Source organism: Pectinophora gossypiella, chromosome 10 (assembly GCF_024362695.1).
Source record: "Pectinophora gossypiella chromosome 10, ilPecGoss1.1, whole genome shotgun sequence".
Lineage (NCBI taxonomy): Eukaryota > Metazoa > Arthropoda > Insecta > Lepidoptera > Gelechiidae > Pectinophora > Pectinophora gossypiella.
In genome coordinates this window covers 5,513,585-5,529,413 of record NC_065413.1, presented here as the reverse complement: position 1 = coordinate 5,529,413, position 15,829 = coordinate 5,513,585, and the positions used below count along the sequence as shown (strand labels likewise).

The 15,829-nt window shown below is 34.6% G+C and overlaps 1 protein-coding gene across 2 annotated transcripts in view; it reads right to left on the bottom strand.

Annotated features, from left to right (window-relative positions):
• The window catches only part of LOC126370220 (angiotensin-converting enzyme-like), a 193,192-nt gene that overhangs the window by 57,146 nt on the left and 120,217 nt on the right, over positions 1 to 15,829 (bottom strand). For both annotated transcript variants that reach the window (XM_050015016.1, XM_050015015.1), the window contains one exon: positions 11,558 to 11,594. The gene's annotated coding sequence lies outside the window, so the exon portion shown is untranslated. The remainder of the gene's footprint in view (positions 1 to 11,557; positions 11,595 to 15,829) is intronic.

Below are 15,829 nucleotides of genomic sequence, written 5' to 3'. Positions count from 1 at the left end.
CATTTTATACATACTAAACAATTTTTACCTGGTCGATATACGTGATTAAATGTTAAATAAGGTAAAAACAATTACCTTATTAGATAAAGTAATAACAATTACCTTATTAAATAAGATAAAATTTAATAAGGTTTTCTCAGATAGGTAATCGTTTAAAGAAACACTTTTATGAATATTCGCATCAAGCAAAATGCTCTTGTCAGTCAATTTTTGAGCTAGTTATCAGGCTCGCAGTACTGGACTGACATGACGAATATTCAATTTGTGACGTACCCACATAGAGCGAATATTCATGTTACTAAATGTTCATGTCAGTGCTCACCTTTATATTTTAACAATTGTCAAAACTATTCAATTCTAAAAGTTGAAGTGATTCAAACTTCGCTTACGCAGTCGCGACGTCTGTGAACTTTTTATTGTTACTTTTCAACATAGCTTGGATGGAAGTACTCAACATGAGTAAGCAAAATAATTCCATAATCATTTTACAAAATAAATTAGGTATTCTTAGATTATAGGAGGTTTTCTATGAGCAAATCTTCGTAACACCAGGGGAAATAAAATTTATTGTTACATATTATGGTAAAAATGTGTGGCCCATGATAAGCATATAAGACTTTTATTTCTGGTTGGTATGTTAAATAAAAATCTAAAATAAAATGAAGTAAGCGGCTTTTCGTAAAAACATTTTGATTTCTTATAATTTAGACATTACAATTTTAAAATAAAAAAAAAAAAAAATAGTCTTCTCACTGAAACGGATCCCGTTGTAGAAAGGTATTATGTATATTCATAACAGGTATTTCCACTAAGAGGTTTTGCTTGTAGTTTATATTTTGTTCACTTATTACTTTCATAACTAGATTCCTGACTTAGAAAAGCTTAGAGTGGGAGAAACATAAATACATACGTGCACATTTTATAGGAGCAAAGTTTCTTTGTTTTGACATTATTTTTGATTTTGTCTTCTACCGTAGAATAAGGAATAATAAATTTCAATTTACAAAGATTTAATTTCAAAAGTAACTTCATCTCAAAATGTCACAGCTGCTTTCTATCGATTCTGTAAGCCCATTTATAAGGCTTTGGCACACCAAAAATGTACCGCAGGAGTGGCGCATGTTGTAATTGAAATACAAGAAACTGTATAAAGTCACACCAAAAGCAGTAGCAGTAGTGCTGCGGCATTTACACGTAAACATCATCAAATTAATGCGTAAATTATAATTATGTTTTCAAAAGACAAATATTACGGAAACACAACGCGTTGCCGGAGAATATTGTACGGGAATTAAATATGACAAATGAATGCGGTTGTAACGAAGACCCGTGTATAAACTGGAACTGCCTCGCACTGCTTGTGATCTGCTCCTGCTTTTGGTGTGCCGAAGAGTTTAGAGTGGTGCAAGAAATAAGAAAATCGAGAAAATGGGATATCTACTTAAATATTATTTGGTAAAAACAGATTATTATGTGTATATAATGTTTCTTTTTTCTACACTTTGTACCTTTTCACTTTTATTAAACTCTCACACCATGTGGGTTTGACTGGAAATATCTCTTTTACAGATAAGTCCATCTTTTGAACGTATTTTTTGTCGCCATTAATAAGTATATTAATGCGTACAATAAAGAATTTAATGGAAGAGTTTTATTGTTAGATCATCTCACACATGTTATGCATCCTTAATGGAGTGAGCTGAGCGTTAAATAATCCGAAGATGACTTGCAGCCACTTATCTTCAGTCCTAAGTTGAATGTGACGAATATGGTATCGCCGTCTATAATAGTCGAGTCAACTGTCTTGTGAAACTTAAGACCGCAGATACATTTTGAAATTGTGGGCACTCATTGTTTTCACTTATTACTTTGTAACATACGAAAGCTGTATTATGACTGTCTGTTGTACAAAATAATATAAAATAACGAAATAAAATAAAAATAACTCATTGGTGCAAGTCCGGTACCAGGCTCTAAAGCTCCCCGTTTGTAAAGCAATCCACACAGACAGGATCACGACTACTTTTTAAGATAAGCAGCTAAACCTATCCTTTGTTTTCTATTTGATTTCAATCCAACATAGAATATAATAGTAATAAAACCGCTAAAAATTTACAGCTTACACCGTATCGTAACTCGGACAAGATTAAAAGATATTACAAAGCCGTTTAAGCATTTTGTTCCGAGATTGTCAAGTAATGGGTCTCTGAAGTGAAATCTGATTGTTCATTTACCTCTAGATGACCCGTGGAGTCTCGTTAACTTAGTTTTGTCATCCTGTTCACGTAGCGAACTAAGCTAAAAACATAGTCAATTATAGCCAGGGGGACAAGGGAGGTGGTTTGAAAAAACGTGAAACGCGAAGGCGATAGATGTGTTAACGTGTTTAAAGTTATTCTGTCAAAGCATTTACTTAGTGCAGCTTACAGACTACGTCACCGACCGAACGCCATTGGTTTGTAAGCCGCACTTAGTAAATTTTATGCTTTGACAGAAAAACTTTAACACGCGTATCGCCTTCACATATCATGTTTTTTAATAAATAAATAAATACTCAATAAACACAAGGCTTCTTTTCTAGAGTGAAAGCGAATAAAAATCATAAAACGCGTTCAAAAAAATCTGACATATCCGTCTGAGTAATTCGCATCAAAACTTACTTTTATAGTAGGGGACATGAGCGTGAGTTCATTTATATACTTATATTATATATACTTATATATTTCATGTAGATACTTGTAGAGCAACAAACCACCAGACTAGCCAGATTTGGTATTGGAGTCACAGCCTTCTTTCCGTCAAAACAAACAATAAAAGCCAATTCTCAACAAAAGTAAAACGAAGAAATCCATAAAACTCACAAGCAACTGCCACTTAAGCAAACCCAAAAGCATTTTAGTGCACTACATTCCCTGTCCGAAAGTAGCAAACTTTCCAGACCAAGAATGCACTGTCTTACTACAGTCTGTGTACTCAAGTGCCTCAATAACTCGCCTGTATGAGTTGCTATAAGCAAATAGCGGGAATACTGGATTTTATTAAAATCGTGCTTAGAATATTTTGTGCCGACGCTCTTCCCATTCAAATGTTTTGATAGAATTACTTATGAGACGACGTTCAGGAATTACGTTTAGTCGTTTCTTGCTAGCTTTCTAGCCAGAAAGAAACGACTAAACGTGATATAATCCCTTAAGGCAATCCCAACCCCGATCCCGATCGGATTATATTGTTTGTATTTTTACTTTCTCATTTAAATGAAGGGTGCATTAAAATATTTAGAGGAATGTGCCCCGACGCCATGAATCGCGCGCCTCTAAATATGTGTACAGTCATGAGCAATACAATGTATCAACAACATATAGGACTCTGTCGCACTAACATATTTGACATTTAGTGAGACTTACAGTCCAATTTGTCAAAAAAGTTTATGTGACATGGTATCAAAGTGTATACATATTAATTCTCTTGACCATACCTACCTTCATATTCGTGGCGAGGCAAGTCCTACGCACAATCGCACATACCTATATCACATAGCAAGGCATCCGGCACATATCTCGCAATCTTGGTGTGTGCCTGTAGTGCGTACACCAGAAAACGAAAACATTAAAATTAGGCCACATTTGATAAATGTTCCGTAAAAAGGCCTGAAACGTAAAACTGAAATAATAATGCCGGTCATTAATATTAATAGCCAAGATTTCTGCCGCTGTATTAAAGGACATGTTCTTTTAAGAAGACATCTTTGTTAGAGTAGTTCTTACTGCGCTTAGACACTTGACTACAAGGCGAAAGCCAGACTTCAAGACACCTGCTCGTTGCTAAGAGCCAAGCGACTTAGTAACTAAGTCGTAGGTATCTAGGTATTAAATGCTCTCGCAGCCGGTCACAATGCTGAACTAAGTCTGAAGCAAATCCAAAAATTAAAATGGATACATTCATTGCCGAAGTATAGAAACTTCCGCGGATAAACCATTAAGAGATAAAACTCCGGACAACATTACAAATCCTACGGCAAGAGCCATTTGAAACGGAATATAAAATTTTGTCGCACCCTTTTTTAAGGAAAACGCTCTGTATAAACAAAGATTATGAGGCTAAAATGTGACGCAGATTATTTTATTTAAGGTGTTAAAAATCATGACATAACCACCGATGGGGCTTCACAGAAGGGCAATTTGGTGCCACCCCTTTGTATAGCTACTGACATTTTTGACATTTCTTCATAAACTATGATTATTTTGCAAAGATTTTTTCCCTTATATTTTGCTTTGTTTTGTTACGCATTTAGTATTGTACCCCGGGAAATAAATATTAATCATTCATGTCGACCACCGTTTAATTTACATTAAAGCTTTATTCAAAACGGTTGCTATTAATAACAGTAAAATATTCAGATATAATTACACACTACAAAGGTTGGCTGATTCATTCTCGTTTCTAAGAATAGTCTTTAAATAAAAAACTTAATCCAAAGTTCTTTCAAATTATGTACTTAAAGACATTCGGCTCGACCCTTATAGGCCCTTGAAGTTATGACGAACTAAGACGGTGGGTAACGCCTGACTAGATTGAAAACACCAATATGGTTTCTTAGCGTCACGCGTCAAGAATTTCATATAACAAAAGAGAGGGGTCGAATGGGGAGGAGGTAATGAGACGCCCATTTGTCTTCTTTAAGGTTTCACCAAAATGTTCCTAAGTAAGGAAATCTTTTCTCATCGGCCGCGATGAAAATACTCAACGTATTTATGCCTCGCCCAGCATTTTAGGCAGACATTGTAAATTAGATTTTCCTTTGACGACGGAAATAGATCTTTTCTGCGTTGAACTCTATCAGGCGTAATGCGATTTCGATGATCCGAAACGTCTTAGATGTGAAACGAATTTTATTTTACCTACTGTTAAACATGGATCCTTATTAACTTTTAAGGAGAAATCTTAGTTTCCTATTTTCAGTGTGACACCCTACACGCTATACATATACGACTCTGAACAAGTTATAGTTTGGGCAGACTTTTGTGTACGTATTTGTAAATTTTATCTGAATTTAATAATAATATTTTGTCATTGAAATACAGCAGCAGGATTTTAGTTTACAAATTTCAGAAAACGACAATTATTCCGAATAAATATTCCAATTCTGTCCACATATGCAGCGTACCATGAATCTACTATAAATAATCGTACCAAGTCAATGCATTCATATTTCGTAGACGCTATCATATATACACAAATCGGATTGCAATATGGAAAACGAAAACAACTTGCATCTTAATAGTTTTTCAAGGTCTTTTACTTGAGTTATTATAGGTTCACCTAAGACGGTATTAAGTATTCGTTCGGACAAATGGGGAGCGCATTCGCGGTTATAAAAGTCTATGACAGCCAAATTGAGACTGGTGAGAGTAGAAAAAGCGAAAGAGGTGTCAGGATCGTAGTTAGTGGAATTTCGTGGTCTCTATGCCTAAGCGTGATCTTATGTATGTACGTTTAAAAGTTAAAAGGACGTTTGGAACAAAATGTTTACTTTGTAAAAACGAATTGACGAATAATCCAACGAAAAAGCCACAAAACGCTTAGACAATAAACAGAACGGCAAAGGGATTAAATTCCCAGCACTTTTTGAAATATTCGTAGCGGTCCCAGTCAATATTAAAAATGGAAAAGTCCATTATATAGCATTCGTAAAACGACAAAGTAAACGTAGAAGTAAAGTAGAGAGGAACCGAACCAGTCATCAAAAATGATAATACAGTGCAGTATATTGTATTGTATACCTACCGGTTATTAACACATGCTATTTATTAAAGACCAAATAGATTCAGCGCTATAAACATATCGTAGCCGTGATAGCCCAGATGGTAGAATGCTTGCCTGTCACTTTGAGGTCGCAGATTCGAATCCAGCACAGGCCTAAACGAATGATAACCGAATTTGTTTTCGAATTCATGCTTCGATCATAAATGATAATCACGTGCTCAGCGGTGAAGGAAAACATGGTGAGGAAACTCACATTCCCAATGCATTTTCGGAGGTACGTGACCTAACCTGTATTGGGCTGGTTTTCCCTTCGCGGATTTGAAGGTTAGACAGGCAGCTTCTGTAAAAAACCGGACCTGTCAAATATTCAGATTAGGTAATCGGACTCTGTGAGAATCGGGATAATGCTAGGGGGATGCTATAAATATAAACAATCATATTAAGAAAGAACTCAAAGTCAATGTATAAAATTGAATTTTACAACATGCCCAGAATGATAAAGAAGTTTCTTATTAATTTTATGATTGGCTATTTTTGATAAGTGCTGTATTAAACACCAAGAGGAAATGGAATTCCATTTGCTTCAACTATGACATACTTCTCTTGCTTACTCTACATTCATCAATCCATAGTCTATGCTTACCCCCGTGGGAAATAGACGTGGATTTATGTAAAAAAATAGGTCAACACGAAATCAGAACCGCATTGTAAAGGTAGCTATTAATTTGAACCTAAATAGCCAATAGGAAACTGAAGCAAGCACAACGGAATATTAGCTACGGATACGGGTACTATGAACTAGTTACCGAAAATAGCACGCCACAACCGTAACTGAAAATTATGAACGTTTTTATGAACACTAAGAATAACCCGTTCGGTATTGAGAGCGATAGAGCAAAGAACTTATAAGTCTTTGGAAGATCGTAACGTACAATACCAGTAGTTTGTAACATTATTCTGTAGTTTATTGATAGCGTTATATGGACGTCTTATAGCTTCCGACACGACGGTAATAAACTACGGATAATGTCGATGGAAAGCACTGGAAGTTGTAATTAAGAACGTTGGATTAGTTTTTTTTTTCAAAAGTTATTGCTGGTTGGAATGTTTGTTTTCGTCGCATTTAACGTTATACTTTTACATTTTAACACGGTTTATAACTTAAGCGATTAGATTGGCAATCGCCTTGCACTCGTACACCTTAATTAAGCCATTATTAACCGTGTGATCATTTCTGTTTGGTGCAATAATGTATATTCATACAAATATTATAAATGCGAAAGTGTAGTGTGTGTCTGATTGTTTGTCCGGCTTTCACGCCAAAACGGAGCAACGAACTAACGTGACTTTTTAAGTAGAGTTATTTGAAGTGACGGAGAGTGTCATGGCTATTTTTTGGGTGTTTCTAACCCCCCCACTTCCCTTAAATGGTGGGTGGAAGTTTGTATAGAGCACTCCGCAGTTTTCAAGGTAGAAAGCTAAAAATTTGTATGCAGGCTAGTGACCAACAAACAACTCTGCCCCTAACTCCTTCAAACAGGGGGTGATTTTTTTTATTATTGACCTTTGATGGGTTTGCTCTTGGCTCCAGACTTGCCCGAACACATATGATATGGGACTTTTCACAGTTTTTAAGGTAGAAAGCCAACTATTGGTACATTGGAAAAGGCGTGTTACCCTGAATTTAACGTGAGCGAAGCCGCGGGCAAAAGCTAGTTTCATATATAGATATCGATGAGTTGGCTGATAATGTCAGGATACCGAATCATTTAGGATTTTTATCAAACGGTTTTCATAATGTATCCTTTAACATTTGTATTGTCATTGCTGTGAAAGTATACGACAATCTGCGTTCGATGTTTTTCAAAATTTTCACGTACTTGCTAAGTCTCGGGTTTAATATTTCACTTGAATCATTGATAGGTAAATTCGATCTAAATCCTTAGTTCTAACTTCAGTTAATTCAATAAAAGTTCGAAACATTTATTTACCTGCCCAACTGTTCAGCTAAATTTTGCTTAATAAACATTTCTACCTCAAATTCATTGTCTAAATTATCCTGTAATTTATACGGTATTGAAACACCTTTGTTTATTAGCTTGATTTCAATATTTGAAACTAAATACGAGGATAGAAAGTTGAACACAATATAAAGTAAACAACTTTGTTACGAATGCTCATGGAATTGTTCGGAGAAACGAATATAATAGATTTATCAACTGCTAATAGTATTATGTACCTATAACTCGAGACCAAGTTGTACTTGTCAATTTCACTCAAACTAAAAAAAAAACGTTGATAGCTTTTTCGCAACTTGGTGCATAGTAATAACCGGATAAGGAAATCTAATTCGATTCTATTGCATCTTAAACCTTTCCTGTCGCGATGATAATACTTAATCAAGTATTATTTCTATTTATGGTATGGTATTATTATCATTTACTAGGTGCTTCTTCTCGGTTCGCTTAAAGAACCCCATGTTGTAAGAAGGAGGGAACACCTGAGCCGGCAACCTGTTCCACTTTTTAATGGTGCGGCAGAGGTAGGAGTTGGCAAATTTTTGTGTGTTGTGTGTTCAAAAGTGTATTTTACCTATAAAAAAAATATCACAGTAATCCATTGCATAATCTGATAACAATAAATTTGGAACAAATTGAATGATTAGCATATTTTATTAAAATAAACATACTTATTCTTCAAATTCACAATGGATAATATCATCACATCCCTAATTTAAGAGCCACGCTCTTGTCGGTGTAGCATTCTCCATTCTTAACTAGCAAATGTCAATTCTTTTACTTCTTTATAAGACAGGACGTTCACCTTCTCTTTTTTAGTAGATAATATTATAACGTATATTAAAAATAAATTATAATGAGGGACGTAACAAAAGTTGACAAATACTAAAAACTAATTCCAGTTAATATTTTTAAACTTAACAATAAACTTAACAATTACAAATAAATACAACTATACAAACAAGTTAAATAAGTTAAGGCTCAATATCGAACAAATATTACATAAATTGCTACACCGACACGCATGTGAAATATTCAGAATATTGAAAACAATCGACTTCATTTGTTGTTTTTTCGTTTATATGACGACATATTGAACAAAGTATGAATATCAAACAAATATAGCACAAAACATTTCAATACATGGAAATTCTATAAAATTTTAAAGTTACCTCGTACGCCGCAGCATTCTGAAACGACCATACATCTGATATTAGTCGCGTTGCTTTGTTTTAGATTGCACATTCCTTTGTAACCGATTCTATGTAGTACATATACAAGTTATGTACCAATACAATGACTCTTGTTTTTGGAGCCTGAACTTGTAAACTAGACAGTAGTTTAAAGCTTACAGTTGAATGATATTGCATTGGAAAATTTGGAACCTAAGCAATAAAGATTTATTTCGAAGTATTATGAAAGAACAAAGAAAAGGTAAAGTAAGTATCAGAGCACATCCTGCACAATCCAAACAAAAAAAAAAGAAAAAAAAATCCATACAAAAATATAAGATAAGATATTTATTGCATTCCTGATGTTTTTAAACAGGTCTTAAAAGTAGAGGAAAGTACAATCAGGAATTCTGTAAGGGCACTGAAAATATCCTACAAAATGTCCTATCTTACAGTGTAAGCAAAACACTCATTCCGCTTTCTCCCTCTTACTCCTAAGTGGCTTATGGCAATTTAAAACTAAAGTAAAACCCACAGAGGGTGAGGTCGGACCCTGCGTACGATACGAATCGGTGCGGGGCGGTAAGTTCTATGGTTAGAGTAAAGCTACACGATGCTTTATGGGCCTGCGTATGAGAGGTGATATTCCTTCATTCTACAACTTAAAACAATATGCCCTACGATGCGTTATGACATCGTAGTACGTTGAATCCATAGCTTTGCGACGATTCACCGCACCGGAAACTTCTATGTAGTATCTCACTAAATTGAAGGTAAAGACAAAATAAATATCTGATATTCAATTTTACTTAAAAAATATTTAAAGGAAAATACATGCGTGTCACGTGATTTTGTTTGTATTTTGACAGGACTTGACTTATTTGGGTTCACATCACAGATCATATAATACTTTCACATATTAGCACCAAACGACATAATCGTATCGTCAGAATCGATAAAATGAGCGTGACAATATAATATCACTTTGCGCATGTTAGCCCTACTGAACATTTCGACAATGTTAAATTTTTGGAAAATTCCTGATCCGCCGAAAAGGAATAGCCGCAAATTGTTTACAAACCAAATATCTCGGAATAATTAGAAAATAGTTTTGTTGTATTGGTATACAATGATACAATGTTATTCAAGCATACCACCCGTTTAATCAAACTACAAATGCCAGACAAGAACTTACCAATTTCTGACATTATTATTCGTAGTTTTGTACTTAACTAACGATACGAAACTTACTGAGTACATTTTTTACACTGTCGCTTTCAATGGAGCTCACATAAAGACCGGAACATGTGGAGAGACCTGAAGGAAGCCCAGTCATAGGCTGGTAACAATAATAAAGCTTTCTTTAATCCATCAGTTAACACTAGTTTTGCTAGGAGATTTCCTAATTTTTTGCACCCATTCATATATAACAAGGTAAATAAAATTTGTTGTATTTCTAAATGTAAAATCCTTCAGGCACACGCATTGCTAAAGAATTGGCTACAGTCCTTAACCTATGAAGAAACAGAGGAGGTTCTAAAAATTGTTACTTGAATAATACAGATAACTTTGATTCTGGCTCAAACATACACCTTCTCTCTCTCACACTCGCACACACATACACACTCACACACACACACTCACACACACACACACTCACATACCCATATCCTCACTTACCCTCACTCACTCACAGACTTACTTCATCACATGTTTACTTATTCCTTTAAATTTCTATTATGATCTCATAATTAATTAGCGATCTCTTAATTGTAAGCCTTTGTTATTCGTAATTGTAGTTTTGTTTAACATTTAAATTTTATTTTTTCAACATTTCTAGTTACTTTCGTTCTAAGTAGAGTCTTACAGAGTGTATTTTATCTTTTGTTACCTTTTTTGTTTTTTAATTATATTTTGTTCATTTCAAGTTAGTTTTAACGTTTTCAGTAGTTCTCCATCTTTTGTCCTAAACGGAGACTTAGATAGTATGTACTGTTGTTTATAAACGTATTGAACATGATTCTTACGATACAGGCTTTGCCTAGTGTAAGAATCATAGATATTGCCTCTGAAAAACGTAAACTCAGTAAAAATTGTAAACTTACACTAAAAATGTAATGCTGATTTTGTAAAAATTGTACCTTTTTTTTCTGAATAAATATTATTATTATTATTATTTAACAAATGCTGATCATAACAGAAAAAAACCCATACGAATTCGAATAACGAACATAGGTACATTAAAAGACAGTCGATGATTTATGATTCACGATTTTGGACAAATTACATTACGCGTATTTTAGGCAGGAACCGCTGTTTTGATGTTAGTATTTGAATTAGTACTTATTTAAAATGTCTTTCTTTAAGTAAATATTACATGACGTGGGTAAAGCAAGCCGCACTAAAACATGTAATAATTAAGCACTTTATCAGGCACAGTAGTACTTTCAAGGTTTACATAATAAATATTATACACATGACAACATAGGTTTTTTTGTCAAGACCTATCTTGAAACATGTGTTGATAGTGTGCGTTTTTTTTCGAGAATGGGTACATTTAACAGCATAGAAGTTTTATTTGTATATTTGGATTAGTGTACTTACGCGAACAATTAGCTCTGTTCGTGATCAGCTTCTATTCCTGTGAACAAATGAAACAAAAAATTAGGACATGGTACGACTGAACATTAAGTATAACCTATACTACTAAAGTCGTAAGACCGAATGTTCTTTTAAAATCCAAAACCCATTGTTTAACTATTGTGTCTGGAAATCTCGGCGTTGAGAGGATAATGTGGCTTTTCAAGTGTGTTCTCTGAACTACCATGCGTGTATAAACCGATTCATGAATGTGGAGGAAGCAAGAGAAGTGTGTCAGGATCGAAGCAAATGAAATTCGATAGTCTCTGCTTACCCCGGTGAGAAATACGTGAGTTTATGTAGGTATGTATTTTCAAGTTAGATTTGATATCATGAGTTTAGTAAGTAGGCATTATGGCACTAAGCGAAGTGCCAAATTTCCGAATATATGTATAACGGGTCTTTGGCGTACTTTGAAGACCTAAGTTTCAATCTCCCAGTTCCTTCCTGTAAACGATCGTTTTACAAGATAACTTTGTGAAACCCAGCGAAAGTTGGTGGCGTGTCATCAGTTTGTCCTCTTAACTTCCTAGTTACATATTTTCTAAATTTTATCTCCTCAGCGAAATGCCATAAAGGCGTTATCACTCATTTTGATTGCTTCATCGCAACAGAGCGCAGCGGTTAGCATCCACCATAATTATTGTTAGATTGTAGAATTAAGTAAAAAACAAGTGGTTCAGATTGTTGATTGCTTGTCTTGAACATTAGAATGTGTTTTTGTTACAAACTAGGTATATACAGAGGGTTAGTGAAATCGCAACGAAAACTTTGAGGGATGATACAGACCATTATTCTGAGTAGTTATCTGTCACAAAACTCATGAACATTTTTGTGTTGGTTTAAAATTATTCACATTCATCAGTTCATTATTCTGAGTTAGTATCAAGTGGAATTTTCCATCGCAAAAGTATATAATTGAAAATAATTTAAAAAAATATACTAAAAAATCATGAATTTTGCGAAAGGTATTAACTCAGAATCATAGTCTGAATCATCCCCCTCAGTATTCGTTACGATGTCACTAACATCCTGTAAAGCTCATGTGCTCATTCCGCCTAGTTCTTTCTACCTGAGAGCCAGCAGATGTACGGCGGGTTATCAACCATACTTGGTTGAGGTACCCAAAATGTGCACTAAGCGCTTCGCTTCATCATTAATAATGCATACGAATCGAATGCACTTCCGCCATCGAGTTCCTTTCAACTTATAACTTGAGTTCATTTTATGCAAGACTGAATACACCGTCGACACTTTCTTAATCTCTTCAAGAGGGAAAAGGTCAAGGTCAAAGGTCAAGAGCAAACCCATTTGATTTAAAAAAAATATTATTTTCGTAATACTTGAAATACAATTTGACATTATCACGTGAAAGGAAAGTGATTTCAAAAGAAAACCAAATGAAGCAGACCACACAATCAGACACCCGCTGGTTCGGTCTTATAACATCATATTCAAACTTCCACGATCAAAGGACAGAATTGAACCCTGTTGTACAAGCTAGCAATTACCTTAAGTCGCTAACGACTCTTATTAATGTCAAGGCCTGAATGGCCAATCATGCGCATAGTTCGGTAAACATCATCCGTTCTAATTAGACCCTTTGTTAGCAAGTCCAACAGCGCCTTGAAACAATTAATGAAATAGGGGTATCTTTGTGAGGTAGGCTTGACTCTTAATACTATTGATTATTGATTTGATATTTCCTTTTTTAACTTAAGAATGACGCTCTTGTCTTTAAGTATAACATTTTAAAATTGTTTTATATCTACATAAGACATGACGAATTTATTAAAAACTTCATAAAACGGAAGCTGCAAGGAAAGAGAGGAAGGGGAAGACCAAGAAGAGCTTACATGAAACAGATTATAGAGAAGGCGATCGTCTTTTCTTATAAGGAAGTGAAAGAATTGGCCTTTGATAGACAAGAATGGGGAATGCTACAACGACAAAAGCGTGGCCCTTAAATTAGTGACGATGATACCTCTATAATGCCAGCTGGGGTTCCAAACTTTATGAGTTTGCAATCATGTTTGGATCAAAGATAATTTACCTCACGTGATGTCCAGAATTTGTGCCCAGTTTAAGGAAATGGGTTCGCCGTCAAATTACATGGGACCTAAACATAATTGGCGAGTAGTGAACTATTACATCTCTGGCTACCCCTTCAGGGAAACGGACGTGATGCTATGTGGTAAGTTTACAAAAGACTTTGCTAATCTGACCGTGCAACCCGAAGGGACAGCCTAATTACTCATTCGTCTTAGTTTGTCTACCTTAAACACAACGTAAATTATCCCCAACTCATGTTAGGTCCTTTCCTGAAATATGACACAAAATAAGGATAGTAATGATAAAGCCTCATTTAAACAGGCCAGTGCGGTTTGGGATCCCAATCTGACTCCAATCCCCTTTAGAATAAAGGTTTAATAAGAACAGTTACATTTAATCAACCTAATGGGTCCTTTATAGAATTTATTAAGAACCCCCACAGATTGGTTCACTGATTACACTGAAGTTATCCGCGATCTGGTTGGAAATAGATTGCAGAAATTTGTATGATTATGAGTTAAATATTTTGATACCAAGAACCTTGTAATCCTTCTCAAAATTTATATTGAATTGAGAATAATCGTCGTATCTTTACTTTTGATTTGTATTTTCATTTACGGTTAGGTACTCTTTATAATTAATATTATCTCTTGTCCAGACAACGACTATTCCTGTTTTTTTTTTAATTTTAGACAGATTCCTGTACGTGAAGTAGTTATATCTATAAATTCAGACTTATCTAATTGATTTATAGCTTTGGAGCAAAAACCCATTTTGGTTTCGTTATATTGTGCAAAAGTTTAATAATAATGAAATATGCGAGTCTAGGTGTAGTAAATAAAAGAACTCATATTTTATACAAAATAATAAAATAACTAACTTTTTGAATTCGTACATATATTGTCATTTTGGGTTATAGTGGTAAGCAGTCCTTTGAAAGTATTTTACATCCGTTTCTGGCTTTTGTTTTCAACTATCATATTTTATCTGAGAAGAACTGACACGTGTTACTTCAGCGATTATAATATCAGTACGGATTTATTGAATTTTATAAGTATTTGACAACCAAAAATATTGTTTCCAATAATTACATAATTTGATTGAAGTTTACGTGTTAACTTTTATTTTAAGAACACTAATAAAATAACGAGAGTTTCATATTTTTGATTTAACGCGATAAAAACCGGTTTTTACGTTTTTACGATTGAACTTTGCTTGGCCATCTTACACCGGCTGTGTTTTGTTTATTGGTAAAGCGCCAATTATATTATGATACGAGAACTCAATGGCAATAAGCCATTTAAGAAACAATAGAATAATGAAAAACTTATTCGTTTTGTTCGAACATTATTTGAATTTTTTTTCGATTGATCTGTCGATTTAATACATAGAATAACAAAGCGCTTAGCAAAGCGTTTGACACAAAGGAAATAGAACGCCAACGAAATTCAAAGTCAATGTATTTTAAGATATTCAAAGTAGGTTTTAGTCAGCGTAGATACTCCATTTCAAATGGTTGTCGACAAAAAAACTGTTAATCTTACACTTAAAAGTACTACTACACTATTTATCAAAGTATCTGCAATGTTCACATTATTATAGGTACTTAGGTATTATAGATAGGTATTATATTATGTATTATTAAAAATATTACAAAACGAAAACTAAAGATAATACCCAGTTTTAAATCATATAGTCCGCGCCACAAAAGAAATCCACGTGGTGGATTTTGACAAATCATAATAATTCTATGCGGAATCTGCTGCAATTGTCAAATTATCCATTGCCAAATAATTTCTTCTTCTTCTTCCAGTGCCATTACTATCCATTACTGAACGTTGACCGTCAGCTTAGAGAACTCTTCTCTGTCAGAAGCAAGACGAAACAGCTTCTCCATGGTTGTAACGCCGGCCCATTCGCAGATGTTCTGCAGCCACGACTTCTTCCTCCTTCCTCGACGTATGTTCCCTTAAATTTTGCCCATCATAATTAATTGGCGCAGCTGGTATCTTTCATTCCTAAGAACATGTCCCAAATACGCTACTATCCGTTTTTTGATGGTTTGCACCAATTTCCGGCTCATACCGACGCGTTGGAGAGCCTTAACATTGCTGACGTTCTGAGTTCCAACTTATTCGCAGCATGCCCAATATTTTAAGCACTAAAACATGAATTTCGCAACGG